Here is a 20,063-nt window from a genome sequence, read left to right on the forward strand (position 1 = left end):
TTGTCAAACTTCACGCTATCTTATTGGTCTTTCAGAGCAAAGTTGAATTCAGTAAGACTAACTGCTAGAAAGCAAAGTGGGAATTGGTGCGGAGCGATAAGGAGCAGGAATCCCAAATTTCAAATCTGGGAATGGCGGATTTCCTGGGGAAAGTAGTTTTTCTAGGGTCGGAACTGGCAATCAGGCAAGAGGACATGCATCTAAAGGTACAAAAGAGGACAAGGAAATTGGCAGAGGATAAAGATTCCAAAAATGGTGACCCACATGACAGAGGTAAAGGTAAAAAATGGTCTTCGCTCTTTGGAGTGAAGCCACTGGCTAAATCAGGGCTTCTGGAAGTTACAAATATCTCTGATCTAGTTTCAGGGTTGGTCGCTATTTCTATTCCGGATAAACTGGTAGATCTAACTGTTTCTGGTTTAACCATGACTTTAGTTGGATGATTTACTGGCTTTAGGCCTAACATTGATGTTGTCAGGAATTTCATAAGGAGGAAATGGGTTTTAAAAGGTCAAGTGGATGTGGCAGTGCTGCCTAGGGGGTTTTTTTCCTTTGCTTTTAACTCTGAAGAAGATACGAATAAAGCTCTATGTGAAGGTCCATGGATGTTCGGCAAGTCAACTTTGGCTCTTCCGAAATGGGTCTCGAACCTCTCCCTTGATGAATCCTTCTTTGTTTTGGTGCCAGTCCAGACTTGCCTCCTGGGTCTCCCACTGGAATTTTGGAATGAGGAAGTCTTTAAGGGTATTGTGGATTCTTTTGGAGAACTTCTTTTGATTGATCCAATGATGGTGGCTAGATCAAGGTTAGTCTTTGCTCACATCTATGTAAATGTTAATCAAATGATGGATATGCCCCAATCCATAGAGATTATTTCTAAACTAGGGAAATGGACCCAAGCTATTGAATATGAATCACTCTCGTTTGCATGTTTCCATTGCAAGAAATCAGGGCATTGGGCAAAATCATGTCCACTTAAGAAGAGTAAGGAAAGTAAGAGTGATAGAAATGTGAAGTATAAAAAGATTTGGAAAATGATTGAAAAAAAAGGAGACTCATCAGCTAAGTGTGATCAAAATAGGGAAGTAATGGAGCCAGTAAATGAGGTTAATAAGGGTGAGAACAGTAATAATGAAAAACAGGATTGTGTCTGCTCTAATAGCCAAACAGAGAGTACTAAAGAGGGGGAACAAGGTAGAGAGTTGAACAACAAAAATAACCCAGAGGACCAGGAGGTTGGATCTGTTAGTCAGCAGAAGGAAGAGGTAAGTCCCAATGAAGCTGTGCCTATTTCTTCTATCTCAAAATCAATTGAGGAAAATTTTAATGAAGCACAAGAGTTTAACCCTTCTGATATAGAGCCCTTATTTATTTTAACTAATGGAAGCCCAACGCCTCCTCAATGTGAAACCCCATCACATAGTGGGGTAATGGATATCCTGGAAGGAAATCTCAGGATTCTTGGTTCGAAAGAGGGAAAATTGAATAAGGAGGAACTCAATGGAGGTATCTCAACTAGAAGCAGGAATAAGAAAAAGGCAGATGTTGGAAGCCAAAACAAAAAGCAAGGGATGCCATCTCTAAAACATCAAAGGGAACAAGAAAGATGGAAGAACCGTGTTGATGGAACACAGTGTTCCATCAAGTCAGCCCTATCTCTAGTTAAAGTATGAAGATAATATCTTGGAATATTAGAGGGCTAAATGCCCCTCATAAGAAGGATGTGTTATGAAACATCATAAGAGATCATAAACTAGATGTGGTCCTTGTTCAGGAAACCAAGATGTCTAAGGATAAAGTGGAAAAGATTAGAATTCTTAAAAATAATGGTGTCGTAGGATCTAGCTCGGAGGGAGCTTCTGGAGGAACTACAATTTTTTGGAACCAAAAAACCATTAAAGGTAAGGAAATCATCTCTGCTTTTAATAGGAACTCTGTGCAGCTTGAGCATATCAAGGATAACTTTGGATGGGTGTTAACCAATGTCTATGCACCTAATACCAAAACCAAAACTGGGAGAGCTAAATATTGGAGAAGCCTTGCTGATGACAGACTTAAGTTTGTTGATCAAAGCTGGATAATAATGGGAGATTTCAATACTCCGCTTAAAGAGGAAGAGAATATGGGAGGTCTCCCCTTGCAGCTTGATGGGAAACAAGACCTTATGGAGTTCATTAATGATCAAGCTCTTATGGATGTGGATCTTCAAGGGATTAACTATACCTGGACTAATAGAAGAATTGGAGCTGACCTGATTCAAGTGAAGTTAGATAGAAAATTAATTTCTCCTGAGTGGTTAGCCAAGTATAGCTACTCTCTTGCTTCTATTATCAAAATTGGGTCAGATCATTATCCTATCTCTTTCACTACCAACTCTTTTTCGGCTAAGAGAAACTTCCCTTTTAGGTTTGAAAAAGTGTGGTTATCCCATCCATCCTTGGAAGCTTGTGTTGCTGATTGGTGGAATTCTGAGGTTGAGGGTATGACTCTCTTTAGAAGAGCTAAAAAGCTCAATATTATAAAGGCTAAAATTAAAATCTAGAATAAAGAGATTTTTGGGGACATCTTTAAGAGTAAAATTCAAATTATAACTGATATAAAAGAAGTTCAAGATAGAATGCAAGAGAAGGGGCTATCTGATGAACCAAGGGAGGTGGAAAATGTTCTTTTGTCTAAATACCACACCATTATTTCTAATGAGGAGAAGTTCTAGAGACAAAGATCTAGAGCCATGTTCTTCAAGGAAGGTGATAAAAATACCCAATTTTTTCACCTAGCTTCTCTTAAGCATAGGGCGGCTAACAGGATATCCAGATTATCCTATAATAAAGGGATTTTAAAGGAGGATAATGATATTCGAAAGGAAGCTCTAGAGTATTTTGGCACCCTATTGGGAGAAGTGGATAACTTGGATATCAGTAATCAAGACATCCTGTTGCAAGCTATTCCATCTACCATGACTGTGGAAGACAATAACTACTTATCCCGTATCCCTTCTAATCAGGAAATCAAAAAGGCAGTGTTTTCATTTCAGGGAGATAAATCTCCTAGACCGGACAAGTTTCCAATGTTTTTCTTCCAATGTTTTTGGCATATTGTGGAGACTGACATCTACAAAGGTGTTAAAGAACTCTTTGGCTCTAGAAGGCTTCTTAAAGAACTGAATGCAACCTTCATTGTCCTAATCCCGAAGATCCTAGGAGTTGATTCTCTCAATAAGTTTAGACCCATTAGTCTCTGTAACTCTGTTTACAAGATTTTATCCAGGGTTCTGACTTCCAAGATGCTGGAAATTCTTCCAAAAATTATCTTTGTCCAGCAGAATGGTTTTGTCCCTGGTAGACAAATTCTGGACTCCATAATATCTGTTCATGAAAATATCCATTCCCTGAAAGTTGCTAATAATCAGGGGTTCCTTTTGAAGTTAGATATGGCTAAAGCTTATGATAGAGTGAACTGGTAGTTTCTCCTAAGGATTATGAGAGCGTTTGGTTTTGGTGAAAAAGTTATTCAGCTTTGCTCTCAGCTTATGGAAACTTCCTCTTCTATTGTTATCGTCAATGGATCCTCGTCAAGTTTCTTCAAAAGCTCTAGAGGTCTTAGACAAGGGGACCCCATATCCCCTATCTTGTTTACTATTTTAGCTGAAAGTCTGGTTAGATTTATATTTAAAAATGTGGAAGAAGGCAATCTTAGAGGTCTGAAACCATCTTCATCCAATTTCACTTGTACTCATGAATAGTTTGTTGATGATTCTATCACTATGGGGGAAGCTACCATTACGAAAGCTAAAAATATGAAGAATTTGTTGAATATTTATGAATCTGCCTCTGGTCAAAAAATTAATTGGGATAAGAGTTGTATGTTCTTTATCAATACCCCTATTCAAAGGCAATTAAGGATTGAAAGAATTCTTGGATGCAAAATATCTGAGCTTCCCTCTTCTTATCTGGGGCTTCCTCTGTGTATTAAGCCTGAGGATTTTTTTTGGAATAAGTTGGTTGATATATTTAACTCAAAACTGGCTTGGTGGAAAGGGCCAGTCCTTAGTCAAGCAGGCAAAGTTACTCTACTCAAAGCTACTCTCCAAAACTTACTTGTTTATGCTCTTAGTTTGTTCAAAATCCCTAGAAAGTTTGCGGAAGCAATTGAAAGAATACAAAAAAAGTTTTTTTGGTCGGGGGTGGAAGTCAAAAACATAATTCCCCTTATTGCCTGGAATAAAATCTGTTCCCCTAAGGCCTCAGGGGGGTTGGGTTTAAGGAATATCAGCTCTATGAACAAGGCTTTATTAGCTAAACAAATTTGGAGAATGAAAGGGGAGGAAAGAGAATGGAATTTAATCTGGAAAAACAAATATCTTTATATGCAACCTTCTGAGGAAGAATTTTTAGATGATTCTTTTATTGTTGAAGGATCTGCTATATGGAATGCAGTCCAACAGCTAAAAGTTGGGCTGCTGCTGGTCGAATTTGGAACCTTGGGGATGGTAGGAAAATAAGATTTTGGGAAGATAGGTGGATAATGGATAAACCTCTGGAGGAAATTCCAATCCTTAATGAATGGAAAGATTGGTTCAAAAGCAGGTTTGGGGAGTTGGTCAGAGACTACTGGAGAAATGGGAAATGGATTGATTTTAGCGAGCATTTCCTGGGGCTTGAGTTCCTTCAGATTGCTCTCTGCTAAAGTTCCTAGAGACAACAAAGATGACAGATTGATATAGAGGGAAACCCCGGATGGGAAATATTATGTGTCCTCAGTTGTGGCTATCCATAATGAATCTATGGAAGAAATTCGTATTTGGGCTAAAGTTTGGAACGAGAAGTTAGTTCCTAAGGTTAATATCTTTTTTTGGATTTTCATCCAAAACAAGGTTTTAACTCTGGACAACCTTCAAAAGAGAGCTTTTGTTTTTCCTAACAGGTGTTCTCTTTGTTGCAGGGAAGAAGAGACTACTTGCCATATTCTTAATCAGTGTACATTTAGTCAGGAAATTTGGAAAGTTATCTTAAGTAGGTGGAATTTGAACTGGGTTTTTCCGAATTCCCTAGGGGATTCTTGGCAGCAATGGCAATGCCCTAGTTCTAATCCAAAGATTGTGGAGACTTGTAAACTTATTGTCCGAAATGTTATCTAGAATATATGGAAAGAGTGCAACAATAGGATTTTTAGGGATAAAAATGCTACTCCTGAAGTGGTGGTGGATAAAATTTATAGGAGCATATTTGAATGTGTCTATGGTACTGATAATGGACCAGCTACTAAAGAAGATTTCAATGAAAGGTGGAACCTCTCTACTACTACTACTAGTAAGGAGAAGGGCAGAGAAGGTCTTGTTTGGTGTTTTCCTCCTCAGGGGTGGATTAAGGCTAACTTTGATGGGGCCTCTAATGGGAATCCGGGTAAATCTGGATATGGGGGCATTGTCAGGAATTTTGTTGGAAGTTGCTTAGTGGTGGTGGTTGGTCCTTTGGGGAGTCAAACTAGTCACTTTGTTGAAGCCTCAGCTACCCTGAATACCCTAATTATAGCTAAGAATCTTAATCATGATAAATTAATGCTTCAGGGAGATTCACTTAATATTATTAAGTGTTTGAAGGGGAAGATATTAATATGAACATTAAAGAGCTCCTTAGAAAGAACAGATTTACGGCGAGGGAAGGACCGCATAATCATGATAGGGTATATGAATAATTTATGATTTGATGGAAAGGTAATGATTACCTGGCAAAGCGGTAGAACCCCAACCATTTTTAATATTTCATTGCACACTTTCTGGGTCACCCTTTTCAAAATCCTGAGTAACTACAGGAAAGAAGTGTTGAGTTTGCAGAGGAACAGAGCTGAGAATCTGAATTCGGATATGAGAGGAGATTTAAGGAGGGAGGAACTAGATAATACGTCAAGATGGAGGCAATGCCAAAAGTGTGGGCGAAGCTGGAAAAATGGTCCCTCACAAGCTTTATGGAGAAGCTGGTGGATTATGACAAAGGTAGGGTGAATCTCGCTGTTTCCAAAATTTCTAAAAATTGGTGTAATGGGTCCTTTAAAATCTATGGGGTTAAGTTCAAATTGGATGCGAGACTCATTGCTACTGTGACTGGCATGCCCCATTCTGGGCTTAATTTTTTTGAAACCTCAAAGTCTCCAATATTGCGGTTAATTTGTTCCTGCGTAAGGAAAAAGAGAGAGCCAAAATTGGCAAAGCCATAGGGGGTTACTATGAAGCTTCTAATATCAAGAAAATCTGGGGCTGGGTTTTGAATGCCATAATGGAATATATCACTGTTGAGGGTCAATTTTCTAGGGCCCACACTTACCACTTTGTTCTTTTAAACCATTTCAGACATGACAAAAGGGTCTCCCTGCCCTACTACCTTTTCAGGTCCCTTTCAAGGTCCCTCAATAAACAAAGTAAGAATCCCTCTAATCCGGTTCTCCATTGTGGGATTTTGTTGTTCATTTATGAGCACTGTAAAACCATCGCCATTCTGGAAAACAAGAGGTTATCCACCTCTCTGAGGAAGAGAAAGCTGGAGGGAGGCGATTCTAGCAAGGAGAAGGCATCTTCTAGCAAAAAAAGTAAGAGTGCCTCTAGGACAGAAACCCATGAAGAAAAGATTGAAACAGAGGAAATTGGAAAAGAAGGCAGTGAAATGGATACGGATAATTCTGATGGTGAAGACAGTTGGAAAGATGAGGAGGTGGGAATTGAGGAAGAAGGTGGTGATAATGAGTCCGATAATGAAAGCCCTATCCATAGTGATTTCCCTGGCAAGGACGACAACAACCCTATGGAGGATGTGAAGTACAAGGATAATAGGGAAAAAGATGTGAATTATAAGAGGGAGGAGAACAAGGATCCTGAGAAGGATATGACTAAGGATGGTTTAAGTGAGGATAAGGAAAGTGTGGGTAAAGGGTTATTCTTGGATAACCTTAGAAAAATCAACGAGGTGAGACTGGATTATAACATATGGACCTATGAACTCTTGAAGAACTTGGAAAAAAATGGGAAACAGGCAGGCGAGAAGAGAAAGGATGACGACAGGGATCAGATAAAATGGAAGCAGGATATGGAGGAAAAGGTTAAATCGCTGGAAGAAGGGAGTGTGGCGATGAAAAATTTGTTGGGCATTATCCCGAATAACCTGTCAGCAGTCACTAAAAACCTGGAGGATATTGCTAAGGTCTTTGATAATTCTAGTTCTCCTAAACTGGTGGTGGACCTTGACATGGACGAAGATACTATCCAGATTGGTAGTGGTGAAGCTACTCCAGCTGGTGCTGCTAAGAGGACCAGGGCAAGTGTCAAGAAAGTTGTGGCTGCTTCTGCTAAGGATATCCCTAATCTTAGAGAAAACATCAAAGAATTGCATGGGATTAGCAACACCTTGGTTAATGCCTTGAAAAAAATCAATTAGTTTCTTCTCTTGGGTCTTGCTAGTTTTGTTGGCTTTGTGGAGCTTTAGCCGGTTCTCAATGGTTTTTTGCTGGCTTTTCATTGGTTTGTTCCTTTTTGTCTCTTTTTGCTTTATCTGCTAAGTTTCGCTTGTAAAGGGTTTCGGGGCCCCTTCAAAACCTATTTTTACCTTAATCAAAAACATTACATTTGAATTATAATTTATGTAGATGCCTTTGAAGTGATGGTCTTGTTTTAAAGAGAAAGTTTAATAAGAGTGTCTCTAGGGTTATACATAGAATTTTTCAATTGAATTGATAAGAAATTAGTAAGGGGTAAAGGCACTGGTCTGCTATTGATTTTAAGATAATTTAATCAGGTATTTTTAAGAGAAATATCAATTAAGAAATCATACTTATAATTTAAACACGAAATAACCTTTTATATAAGGCATCCATTTACAAGTAAGCAATTCAAAGTTTTCAATAAGTAAAAATTAATCTAATTGTTCTCGAGGGCCATTTGCCATCTTGAGAGATCACTGAGTCTTAAAATTCGCTATAGAAAAGATTCTTATCATCAGATTTGGATTTGAAGTAAAGGTTCACCCACCTTGGTTTAGTGAAGCCTTAAGCGCAGGGGAATTTGATCAAGTGAACATTCTCGTTTGTTGGCCAGGACTGATTGAGAAGTCATTAAGAGAAGTGGCAAACTTCTTTGATTTCCAATCTATGGTTTTGGGAACCAACAAGTTTTAGCTTCAGACATTCAAATGTATGAACCCAGGCCGTTTGATTATGCATCATATTTGGTGGAGAGATTGCATGAGGGTTGGTTGAACCTTGAGGATAATAATTGCCCTAATTTTAAGTTTTACTCATTATTGATGCATTTAATATTATTCTATGGACGTTTTAGGGGTATGTGACCCAAGGAATTGAGGCATAACATCAGAAACAGGCAAGGGGAGGAGCAACCTGTTCAATTATGGACTTTTGTTTGGGATTCTCATTGTACAAGATCAAATTATATCAAATTTGAGGAATTATGTGTTTTCAAAGTAATCTCAATTAAGAAATCATACTTATAATAAACTAAACTTTTATTTAAAGCATTCGTTTACAAGCAAGCAATTCAAAGTTTTCAGTAATTATTTAATTGAAGTGACAATCTCAGGAATCATTTTCCCTCTAATGCACATAAACCTTGGAAACATTCAATTCCAATCAAACATACTTGACAACAATGGGATTAATACCCATCGAAAGTATCTTCACAATCTTCAAAACACCCTTACAAGACAACTCAATAGACACCAACCATACTTTGAGGAAGACAAACATGACAAAGGCTGCCCTTACCTTGTAATGAAGCCAACCGCTCTGGTTAGTCTCTTTCTATCATTTTTAAAGACTTATCCTCCAATTTATAGAAAGATCCAATGGTTCAAATGAAAGATGATAATTCTTCCAAAATTGCTATAGGATACAAGAAAGACAATATTAAGATAAACTATACAAGATACACATTATGAAGAAAACTAGTCAAAATTATTGATACATCAAATGAAATATAGTGTTTGATTAGATTCTACTTTCTTTTAAAGTTATATACAATACCTAGATTTCTATTAACCCATAACAAAATACACAACTAGCAAATAAAATGAGATAAATTATTCATATTTCAGACCTCCAACTCAAAACAATTCTGCATGATATAACCAATATCCATTAGGATGCATTTCACCTTGTGTTTTATGATGATGAATTCAATGTGTAGGGAAAAATTAATGGGATTGTGAGGTGTGTTGTGGCTCTTGGTCAGTATCCTCTGAATCCATTGGCCATGGTTTCAACATTATGTGGTCCTAGCAAAGAGATATTATCATTGAAGTTTCATTCACTGGAAAATTTCTTTAGCCCAAATGACAAGTATGAAGTTGTTGAACAAGTAATGGTTACAGTAACCAACCAAGTTGGTGTTGACATAAACCTAGCAGCATCACATGAATGGATGTTTTCTCCTCTGCAATTTGTAGCTAGCCTTGGACCTAGAAAAGTTGCTTCCATACAAAGGGCTCTTTTGAGGGCTGGAAGGGTTTACAGTCGCAAAGAATTGTTGACCCCTCTAGAAGCTATGAAGTGACTTGTCTTTATAACTGGCAGCCACAAAATGGAGAGGTTAAGGAGGTTGAGGATCCATATTTTGCCAAAGTCGATACCATTAAACAAAGTGAACAAGAGAATGCAAGGGAAGCAAAGGAACTTTCAAAAAAATCTTGATGACAAGAATGAAAGGACCAACCTCTTGTACAGTTGTTGTCGAGCATCTATCTATAGCAATTGTGCCCGCTTCCTCCCAATTTTTGCACCCTGAGCCCGCATATAATGATGGCGCGTAATTACTTTTTTTTTTTTTTTAAATACCATGTGTTCATCGAAATTCCGACATGAAATATGAAATCTGCACTATCGACAAAATTCAACCTGATGGTAACACACAAGTAGAACCATGTGATCGGGATAGAATACACCGATGAAGTCCATCGACAAAATGTACACTAGCGGCAATGGAGAAATCTTGTATTTCCAATAGCCGATGATGCTATCAGTAAGACTTATCCCACTGGAAATTGGCAAAAGTAAAACACATTAGTAAAGGTTACGATGATAAAAGGGTCAAAGATTATGTTGAGGAGACATAATGTATCAGGAGGAGCTTCGTCGAGTGAAAAGACATCGGGGAAATTATGCCCATCGCCTGAACACATTTTGAGCTATCCCGATGCCTAATGAGACTAGCAGGATAACTCGTACTGATTAGCAGGAAGAGAGGTCATCAGCTTATGTTATCCCGATGAGTAAGAAGAAATCAAGAGGCTCTGAAAATCATTAGACCAACATATGCCGACGTGAAATTTCAACACGTCTGAATTCCAATTAACACGGGGAATACATTAAAAAAAAAAATTAATCCGACAAAGCAAAATAAATCCCATAGTCGGTTGGAAATGTTCGTTGGTTTTTCGTTCGAATTCTGACCTAAAATTTTAACACATCGAAATTCTGACGAACACAGGGTAATTTTAAAAAAAAAAACAGATTAATCTGACAAAACAAAAGAAATCCCATAGCTCATCAGAAAACCGCTCAAAATTTACTAGTGATTTATCACCAAGTCAAGAAGAACAAGCCTAGCTATAAACAAATCCTCAAGCACCATAAATTATTGTATATCAACCACAAATTATTGTTGAAACATCAAACCTTCTTAAATCGTTTCTACGATTACCTACATGGTTACAACAATGAGTTTGATGAGGAACATTTAAGAACCCAAGCTTTCCATCAAATAACAGGTTTATTCCAAAGCATCAATAGGAGTGGTCGCATCCCATTGTCCAACTTTCCCTACCCTGAAATCACTTATTGAGTCATTTGTCCATCTAAGGTAACCTTCATTTCTTTCCATTTTTTATTCTTCAATCTATCATTTTCTTCCATAATCTTTGCCATCTTTTTCCTCCATAATCATTGACATCTTTCTTCTTCCATAATCAATCTCTAGGGACTTAGCATACCAATCAATTAATTTACAATCCTCAATCAATCATCAACCTTAATCCAATCAATCAATCAATATCTTAATCCAAGGTCAACACTTTGCAAAAGTATAGCTTAGATCTTTTATCATTTATGAAATCGACAATTGACCTTGTTCTTGAGATAGGATCTACCTCAAGTATATTTCTTAATTGATCCTAATCATTTGGGGTTGATCAAAATCCTTAATCCTTTGCCCTATTTTGCATAGGAACAAAGTCTATCCTAAGTAGAAGAAGGCTTGATCATATTTAAACTTGAGGTCTAAATTTGGCCTAGCTTGGTTTCTGCCTCACTTTATAGCCCACCCCATCTATGTCCTAACCCAAGGGCTAATATATCATCAAATCAATCTCGTCCTAATCCAAGGACCATCAATCCAATTCTAATAAAATCAAATCAAAACTTGCTAAAGCCCTTTTATCACTCTTTCTCCCCAAATCCAATCTATTTCATAGTCCTTCTCATTCTTCATCTTCAAGGTTACTCGTGTATGGTCTTGACTCGCTCTCAAAAAGTGAAGATGGCCACCAGGCAATGAGATGCCTGAAACTAGTCACCTCTTTGATCATGATCCCCGACTAGAAGAATAACTCGTTGATCAACCTAAAATTTGCCCATGTCTAAAATTTTTCATAGAGGCTCCTTACAATCAAGAGATGATGGAAATATTTTTCAAATCCAATCCCAATTGGCTTGTAGCTCAACTCATCACTCAAGGGGCTCATTTTCCCCTTGATTTTGACCGATCCATTCTTGACAAGCCACCAAAAGGTGACCTCGTAGACCAATATGTCCTTGATACTCTTCTCCATCCACCACCCCCAACTTCTATGCCAACCATTTCCATACCTCCAAATTCTATCTCCAAGCACTTCCAATCCACCTACTTCTCAGCCTCTAAGATCATTTGTACTTCTTCATAATTCAACCAATTACATCAACACTAGCTTGCCTCCTGCTAGTACCATTTGTGAGTCGCATCCTAAAATCACCTCACAATCCCCCATTTCCTCTTACCAATATATTGGTGGTGGTGGTATCCCATCCATGTCTAACCAAATCCTAGGGTCCAACACAGGTCACTATTTCCTCAATATCCACAATCAACAACTCGACCTCATGAAGGAAATTTAGGACATGAAGGACCTTATCAAAAATTTCAAAGATGGGACTAATAAGAGACCTTATACTTTCTAATAAATATGTCCTTGTTCATATGATCCCTCCATTTCGGTCACACCCTACCCTCTTGGTTTGGAAATGCCCAAGTTTGAAAAATACAAGGGAAAAGGTGAACCTAGAGACCATGTTCGTGAATTTGATATCCCTTGTCACGAGGTCTCCTATAGTGATGTCTACCTTAGAAGACTTTTTCGTAAGATTCTTATTGGAGATGCTCTCACTTGGTTCTCCGCTCTACCCCATGGCTCCATCAAGTCATTCTCGGACCTGATAGAGAAGTTTGTGTCCCATTATGCATACAACATTTGGAATTGTTTCTATGATGGACCTATGCAACACAAAGAAGAGGCCTAGAGAAACTTTTGCCAACTTTCTTCAAAGGTGGCGACATCTCATCAAGAAATTTCCTTTGGACATTCCAAAGTCATACCAAATTGAGTTTTTCCAATGTAACCTGGTATCAGAATAGTCAAAACCTTTAACTTGTCAATGCTTGGACACAATTGAACAAATCACTAAGAAAGTTCTAGCCCTATAATGTGTCCTCTTAGAGGAAGGAACATTAAAACATTATAAAAAATGTAATCAAGGTTCTTCCTTGTATAATGAAAAGCCCAAGTATTGGTCCAAAAACAAAAATGTAGTCAATGATGGAGTCGATGATTCCAAGCATGTTCAGACCGTGATTGTCCCTTCCAAACCCCCCACCACCACCAATAATCTATTCAACAGCCAACCTAACGCTCGCAATCAATCCAAAACTCGCAATAATGTCGTTATCCAAGGTTGACCTCCCCGTTCCAAAAATCAATCCCAGCGTGAGTACACTTCACTCATTTAACCCATTGAGGTCATCTTCCAAAAGCTTGTCAAGGTTGGCATCGTTGTCATTTTGAGGACTCACCCCTTTGAACCAAATCAACCAAAACCTCAATGGTATAATGAGATGAATATTGTGATTATCATCGTGTCAATAGTCATGATACATGTTGTTGTTCATCAAAATTGATTAACCCAATTACACTTGCAATTGATCTATGAAGTAGCCAATTCAATCTATGAAGAACCTCAAGGTTTGGACAACATGACAAGGATCTAAATCCTTCTACTCTTCAGGCTCTGCAAAACCTAGGCGGGTATACCTTTGATGCTTAAAATTAAACCTATTACACACCTATGGCAGCATCAACATAAACAAAGAGATCTCACCAGGGCTCAATAACAAGTAGTTTACTACATATAGGCTAGATCTACACATAAAACTCAACTATGTTTGAGCATGAGATAGATGAAACATTTCAAAACATAACATAAAATAAAGATATTTAATTGGATTTTAAATTGGTTTGAGAATCCCCTTAATTGCAAGATCAGTGCCTTATCCAAGGGCAACAGAGTCACAAATCAAACTACAGATGAAAACTTATACTACAGATCCATCTTCATTCTTAAGTATTCCTGCATTTAATGCCTTGCATAAATGCATTACTCAGCTCATCCACAGAAAATATCAGATCCAAAAACATAAACCCTATTTTATTAATGTTTGCTCACAGAATTTAAAATATTCCTTGAAGATTACCTACAAACCAACATTACACTCACAAACACAGTTGCTCATGACCAACTTGATCCTCCTTAAGAATCAAATTTGAATAAAATGAGATTACATTTCAGAGACAAATTCTATGTGAATTTGTGCATGCCTTACATACACAAGAACCTACAACTAAGAACACCTACAACAAGAATTGAACTCCATTACTGAAAGAAAAGCCCTGCCCTGTACAATCTTGAAGAAAACTCAAAATTGGAAACCATGAAAATATGGAGCCATTCTCCAAATTTCTGGAACCCTTACAATTGAGAAGAAATTGGAATAAGAAGGAGAGGGAAAAAGATTAGGTCTGCAACCGAAATTGCCAAGTGTCTCTTTTTCCAACTGAATTTCAATTCCTTCATCTTTCCCATGGAAAATACTCTCAAAATATCCTAAACTGGTTAAAATTAACTCCATAACTGCATTTCTCATCCCAAGAGCTTTCCGGTGATATATGATACTTAGTATTTTGGGCAAAAATGGACCTTTGGGCGAATTAAATCCTTCATATGTGCACATCATTTAAATTTTTCAATTTCTTATATAGTTTCAACTATATATTTAATTTGATTTTAACTTTGATTTTTCCCTGATTTTGGCCTAACGCCTTGCCACATGGCAATCTCTTATTCACTGATAGGGTCCACTAGGTGCCACCTTGAATGACACCTCATCAATCTGCCACCTCACTGCCTCGTCACTGCCACATGTACGCCACCCATCTACTTGCTTGTCGGCCACCTCATCGCCACCTCAGCCACACCTCAGCGGGACCCGCGAGCTAGACCTCCACCTAGACCTGCCACCTGTCTTTTGCCATTTTGCAATGGCTAACAGACATGCACCTTTGGGCTCCGAAATCATGCGTGTTGTCGGATCATCTTGAATATGCATGCTCTTTAACCCTTCATCATTTCGCGAAGCTTAACTGGCGAGCATCTCCCTTTTGCGAAATCACATCGGCTGTTGGATCTCCTGAACTTGCAGGGTCTTTAACACTTCCCCATTCATGGAACCTACTCATTGGTTAAGTCGTTCATTCTCTGCAAAACTCACCTGCCTCAAGATCCGTGCCTGCGTGGGGTCCACCTGGTCACCACTCAACCTCCTTGGTCACCTTGGGAAGCACGCCCATGCGCATGGGGTCTTCTTGGGTGCCCAACCGACACCATCCATCAAAATCCTCCAAGGCTTTGACACTATGGTAGTGTAGAGCCTTGTATTTAAACACTAAAATTTCCCCCTCCACAACCAATGTGGGACAATGCATTTTACCCAGAAATGCATCTTTTTAAAATTTCTAAAACCCAGTCTGTAGCAACACGACCCCTGGCAATTGAGTTTGCTTGGAAATTCCATTAATTTCTTTCGGCTCCATGCTATAGGGAAAGAATATTGGCATTTCATTTTATTTATGTTTTCTAAACCTTCCAAACTCATCCAGACACATTCTGCACAGGGAGATGTTTGGCATTTGCACTTAGTTTTACACCTCCCCACTCTCCACATTATATTTGCCTGTTGCATTAACTTCAACTTGTTTAGAAGCTTCTGTAGCCTCAAATAGGCCCACGCAGAAGGAACTAAAATCTTTCTGCATTCTCCTCCACCATACTACATGAAGGGAGGATGCTAATTTGCACTTGCTGCAGTCTAAAAACCGCCAAGTGACCTGCCAATTTTCATTTGCTGAAAGTTCAGTGGCTACCAAACATTTTACTAGAGTTTATAATCCCCTTTTGAGCTCATACGTGGAGGAAGGATTGGACTTTGGGTGAACACCTGCCAATTTCCATTTGCTTGGAAAATTCAATTTAAAACCCTCTCTTATCACCCACACAAGGGAGGATGGAGCTATACACCTGCGAATTTTATTTGCCATGAGATTTTCCTCATCCTTTTACCCACTATGCCACGCAGGGAAGACTCTGCATTTTAAAACCATGTTGAATTCCACCTTCTATCTCACGACATGGGGGAGAATTCTGTTTGCAGCTTGCACTCGCTGGAGTATTTCTGATGTCCCTTTCAACATACCACGCACAGCAGGGAGAGCACGTGAGGGGAAAGATAGATTGTTGCCTGCATTCGCTGAAGGGTTTCTATGGCCCACGTGACCTACCAATTGAATTTGGTTTTAAAAGTTCCAATCCTTTTTCAGCACCTCCAGCTCTTACATCCAGATGAAACGGATGAGACCCATGCTGGCTGCTCTCTTCCAATCCATACAAAGAAGCATTCAGAGGAAGAACAATAAAAATCTCCAAATATTGGTCCTTCAACACCATGTTACCATATAGATGCTCATTGCCTACATGTCGTGCAATGGAATTAAACATGACTTCTCCATTGGAACACCTTGTAACTGCAAAGCGAGATGGATGCTTGGTATATGAAAGCTTCAATTGAGGTTCCTTCTTATTATCAATTATATCACCATCATTGTTTCATAAAAATCAAACCACCACTTATGGTCCAGTGAGAAGATAGGGTCCATAATCTCCTCCTATTTGGCTTTCACTTTATACTTAAATCATATAAACATATGGTTTAAGATATCACTTTAAACCTTGATTCTAAAAACATCGTGAAGCTACAAGTCAGGTCGGGCCCCAAAGTGGGTCCGACTAAAAAAAAAATTGTTTTCATGTAACTGACCTCTGAAATACCTCAGGAACCTTAAACTTACCTCTGGAATCGATCGACACCATTTTCAGATCATCAAACTGAGTTTTGCAACTTTCAGGCACTTGCACCACATTTTCGCATTTAATCGCGAAGACGTAATTTTCAAACTAGTCAAAACACCTTTCTGGACCTCGCCATCTGACAGACGTGTACTCTGATATACAAGCATGAACTCTACCAAATAGGTTTTCAAGGTGAATCCTGAATGAAGAGATATTAATGGTCAAAAATGACCAATTGGCTTTGTCGACACTGTGGACCTGATGAAGTCAATGCGTAGGCAACTCATGATGTCTTTCTTAAAAATATCAAATGACCTTCGTAGACCCTCAAATCTGAGGCATAGGTACCTTGAAGTACATATCAAATATTTGAATTATCAGTTTGACCAAAAGGATGATTGGGTGCAAATGATGCGCTCATGAAAATAGCTACATTAACTGATATAGCAAAGAAAGTACGGATCATTGAAACAGATGGCTCAAGAAACCCTTTTGAAAACCGATCAAATGGATTGGCAGGAGCTTGAAATTTGAAACATAGCTTGCATTTTATATCAACAATAGCCCAAGACAAACATTCTGACATGACACTCATTGAGGCAACTTGTACACTTATGCAAAATAGGGCTCTGACTAGCACTTGAAATAGGGACTTGTCAAAACATACAAACTGCAAATGGATTGAGCTTGGTAAACTAAGAAAATGGATTGCTAGAGACTTGAAAGTTTGCATGATGACTCACATTTATGCATAGAATTTAATCCATTTTGAATTTTACCATGATGATCAACAGGCAAAAATATATAAACACTCAAAGTAGGCTACTTGGTAAAATCTGCATATGTGCCTAAAATGCACTTTCAGCTCACCCCTTGAAATGGGTACCTGATAAATTGATCCAAACTGAAATATGAAAGTTTTACATCATTGAATTGGTCAAATGAAATGTGTAGGACATGCTTCCCAATCCTTACCCCTTGAAAATCAACTAGCTCCATTTTGCCCTCCCTCTAACTAGGCCACCTGAATGAGATTAGGTGCCTTTCTGAAAATGCAATATCAAAATTTTGAAATGGGGCTCAAAACATGACTCAAATTTAATGAGTCCCAACAAATGCAAGTGTATAAAACTAAATAATTATATCCAAGACCTAATTGACAAGGGTGACATTGAGGTAGAAACCACTAAACTTAGTAATTAAAATGACAAACTCAAGATGTACCATGATCCCTTCCCTAAACATGGTAAGGAAAAAGCCTCACCATCTCAACAAGTCCATTATGACTACAATAATTATGTTTCTAGCTTTGACTCCTTGGTAGGACGCATAGAGACGGTTAATACCCATGTCAACACTATCACAATCCAAGGAGTTGATCCTCCTCCCACTTCTCATAGACCCAGGGTAACCATTCAAGGTGTCCCTCCCCCACAATCATCAAGCCAACCCTCCAAATCAAAAATAGGCATTCAAGGTGCCTCACCTTCCACATCATATTCTCAGAATGATTGCAACTTAGCTACCCACAAAGGGAGACTAATCATTCAGGGAGCTCCTCCTCCTCCACCAGGCCCCATGTCATCCACCCACTGCTATGATTTGCTTGATCACCTTGGTAAGATGCCTGCACAGATTTCCATCTTGGAACTCTTCAAGAATTCACCCATTCACAAAGATATCCTTGAACAAGCCCTTCAATAATCTCGCATCCCTGATAACACCAATGCAACCCAATTCCAAGCCCACATTGGCAACCTTACTGCATAGCACCACCTTTTTTTCACATCCAAAAATGCTTCAACTGCATATTCATCTCACAACAAACCCCTTCACCTTGAGGCTATTGTTTAAAAACATAAAATCAAGAGGGTCCTCATAGATGGTGGATCTGGCCTCAATTTTTGTACATACAAATTGATTAAACAACTGGGTATCTTTGAAGACTTGGTTGATACATCTAGTAAGATCACAATAAATGCCTATGATAATGCAAAAAGAGTCTCTAAAGGCACCATAACACTACCTCTTAAAGTGGGCCCCAGAATAGTGGAAACAACATGTCAAGCCTTGGACCTTGATCTCAAACACTACATTCTCCTCGACCACCCATAGATTCACTCTATTCAAGTCATTCCCTCCACTTACCATCAATGCTTAAATTCCCTTACAATGGTAGAGAGATCACCATCCCAACTGATTTGCAACCCTTCTAATATTGCAAACTCCTTGAAGGGAAACACCCTTATCATTGCCTGCTCAATACACCCGCTTCACCACCTCCATCTGACCCATCAAATATCACATCCACTTCATCCCAATCTAAGATCAAGCTTAAGATAATTGACAATGGTTGTGGAGAGTACATGCTTCAAAATGCTCTTTATGTGGGTCAACTCCCACCCTCTCCTAAATCATATGGAAAACCTAAAGAAATCAAGGTTGAAAAGAAACCCACATTGAAATGCAAGAAGACCACCTTTCAGTAGTGGGGCCCACTTGATGAAGAGAGCCTAGAAACTAATGTCACTTCTTGGTTGTACCAGGAAAAAGATGAAGCACCAATAGACATCCTCGAACAGATGTATCCTAAAGCATCTGCTATGGTAGACAAGATGGGCTATAAAGGACATGGTCTCAAACCACAAGAACAAGGAAGAAAAGCACCCATCTCTCTAGTCTCCTACAAGAATAATAGGGGCTTGAGTTACTTGTCAGTGCCTAAGATCACTATCACTAGTGCTCCGACAGACACTCCTTCAAAAATCAAAGACTGACGAAGAGGAATTCTGTGAAGTTCCATTTAAATACCTTGATAATCTATTTGATGATGTCTATGTTAACAACATCACACCCTATCACCCCTTCCACCCCTTCTGAATTTTGACTCATCCACCTAGAACTTATTGATTAGATCCAATGAGGATCACCTATTCTTGACATCTATGCTGATGGTAATGACCTCTTGGCATTACTTACCATGCGAGACCTTGAGGACCACACATATGTGAATGGAATCTGTATACACCTAAAAATGGTCTGAAGATAGTTAATTAAATACGCAGTTATTTGATTAATTCCCCTTCCCAATTAATTGAGTTCACAAGCAATTTAATTAATTTCTCTATTCATCTACTAGTAAATAAATCTAAATGATTTATTTATATAGTTCATCTCATATTCCCCCTTTGATTAATTAATTCGAAATTAATGAATGTCTCCCCATATTAATCAATTCTTCTAATCCCTAATTAAGATTAACAAACTCAAGTTTGTTGAGATTAATTACCATTTTCCAATTACTTGAATTTCTAAATTCAAATGAGCACATGGCTCCTAACTTTAACCACCCAGCCTAACCATCCCCTAACTTAACCCATTCAATCTAATCTTGGGTCTAACTAACCCTATCCAATCTTGCACATCCTAACCTCCCATGGTGTGGATATTCTCTCCTTGAGACACATGGCCCTTTTGCCACATGTCTCCTCCCTTGGACACTTTCCCTCTCATGAGCAAGGCTCCTTGACACTTGTCACCACAGAGATGAAAAGTGTCCCTTCCTCCAACCTCTTCTCCAA

This window comes from Cryptomeria japonica, chromosome 11, assembly GCF_030272615.1.
Source record: "Cryptomeria japonica chromosome 11, Sugi_1.0, whole genome shotgun sequence".
In the NCBI taxonomy this organism is placed as follows: domain Eukaryota; kingdom Viridiplantae; phylum Streptophyta; class Pinopsida; order Cupressales; family Cupressaceae; genus Cryptomeria; species Cryptomeria japonica.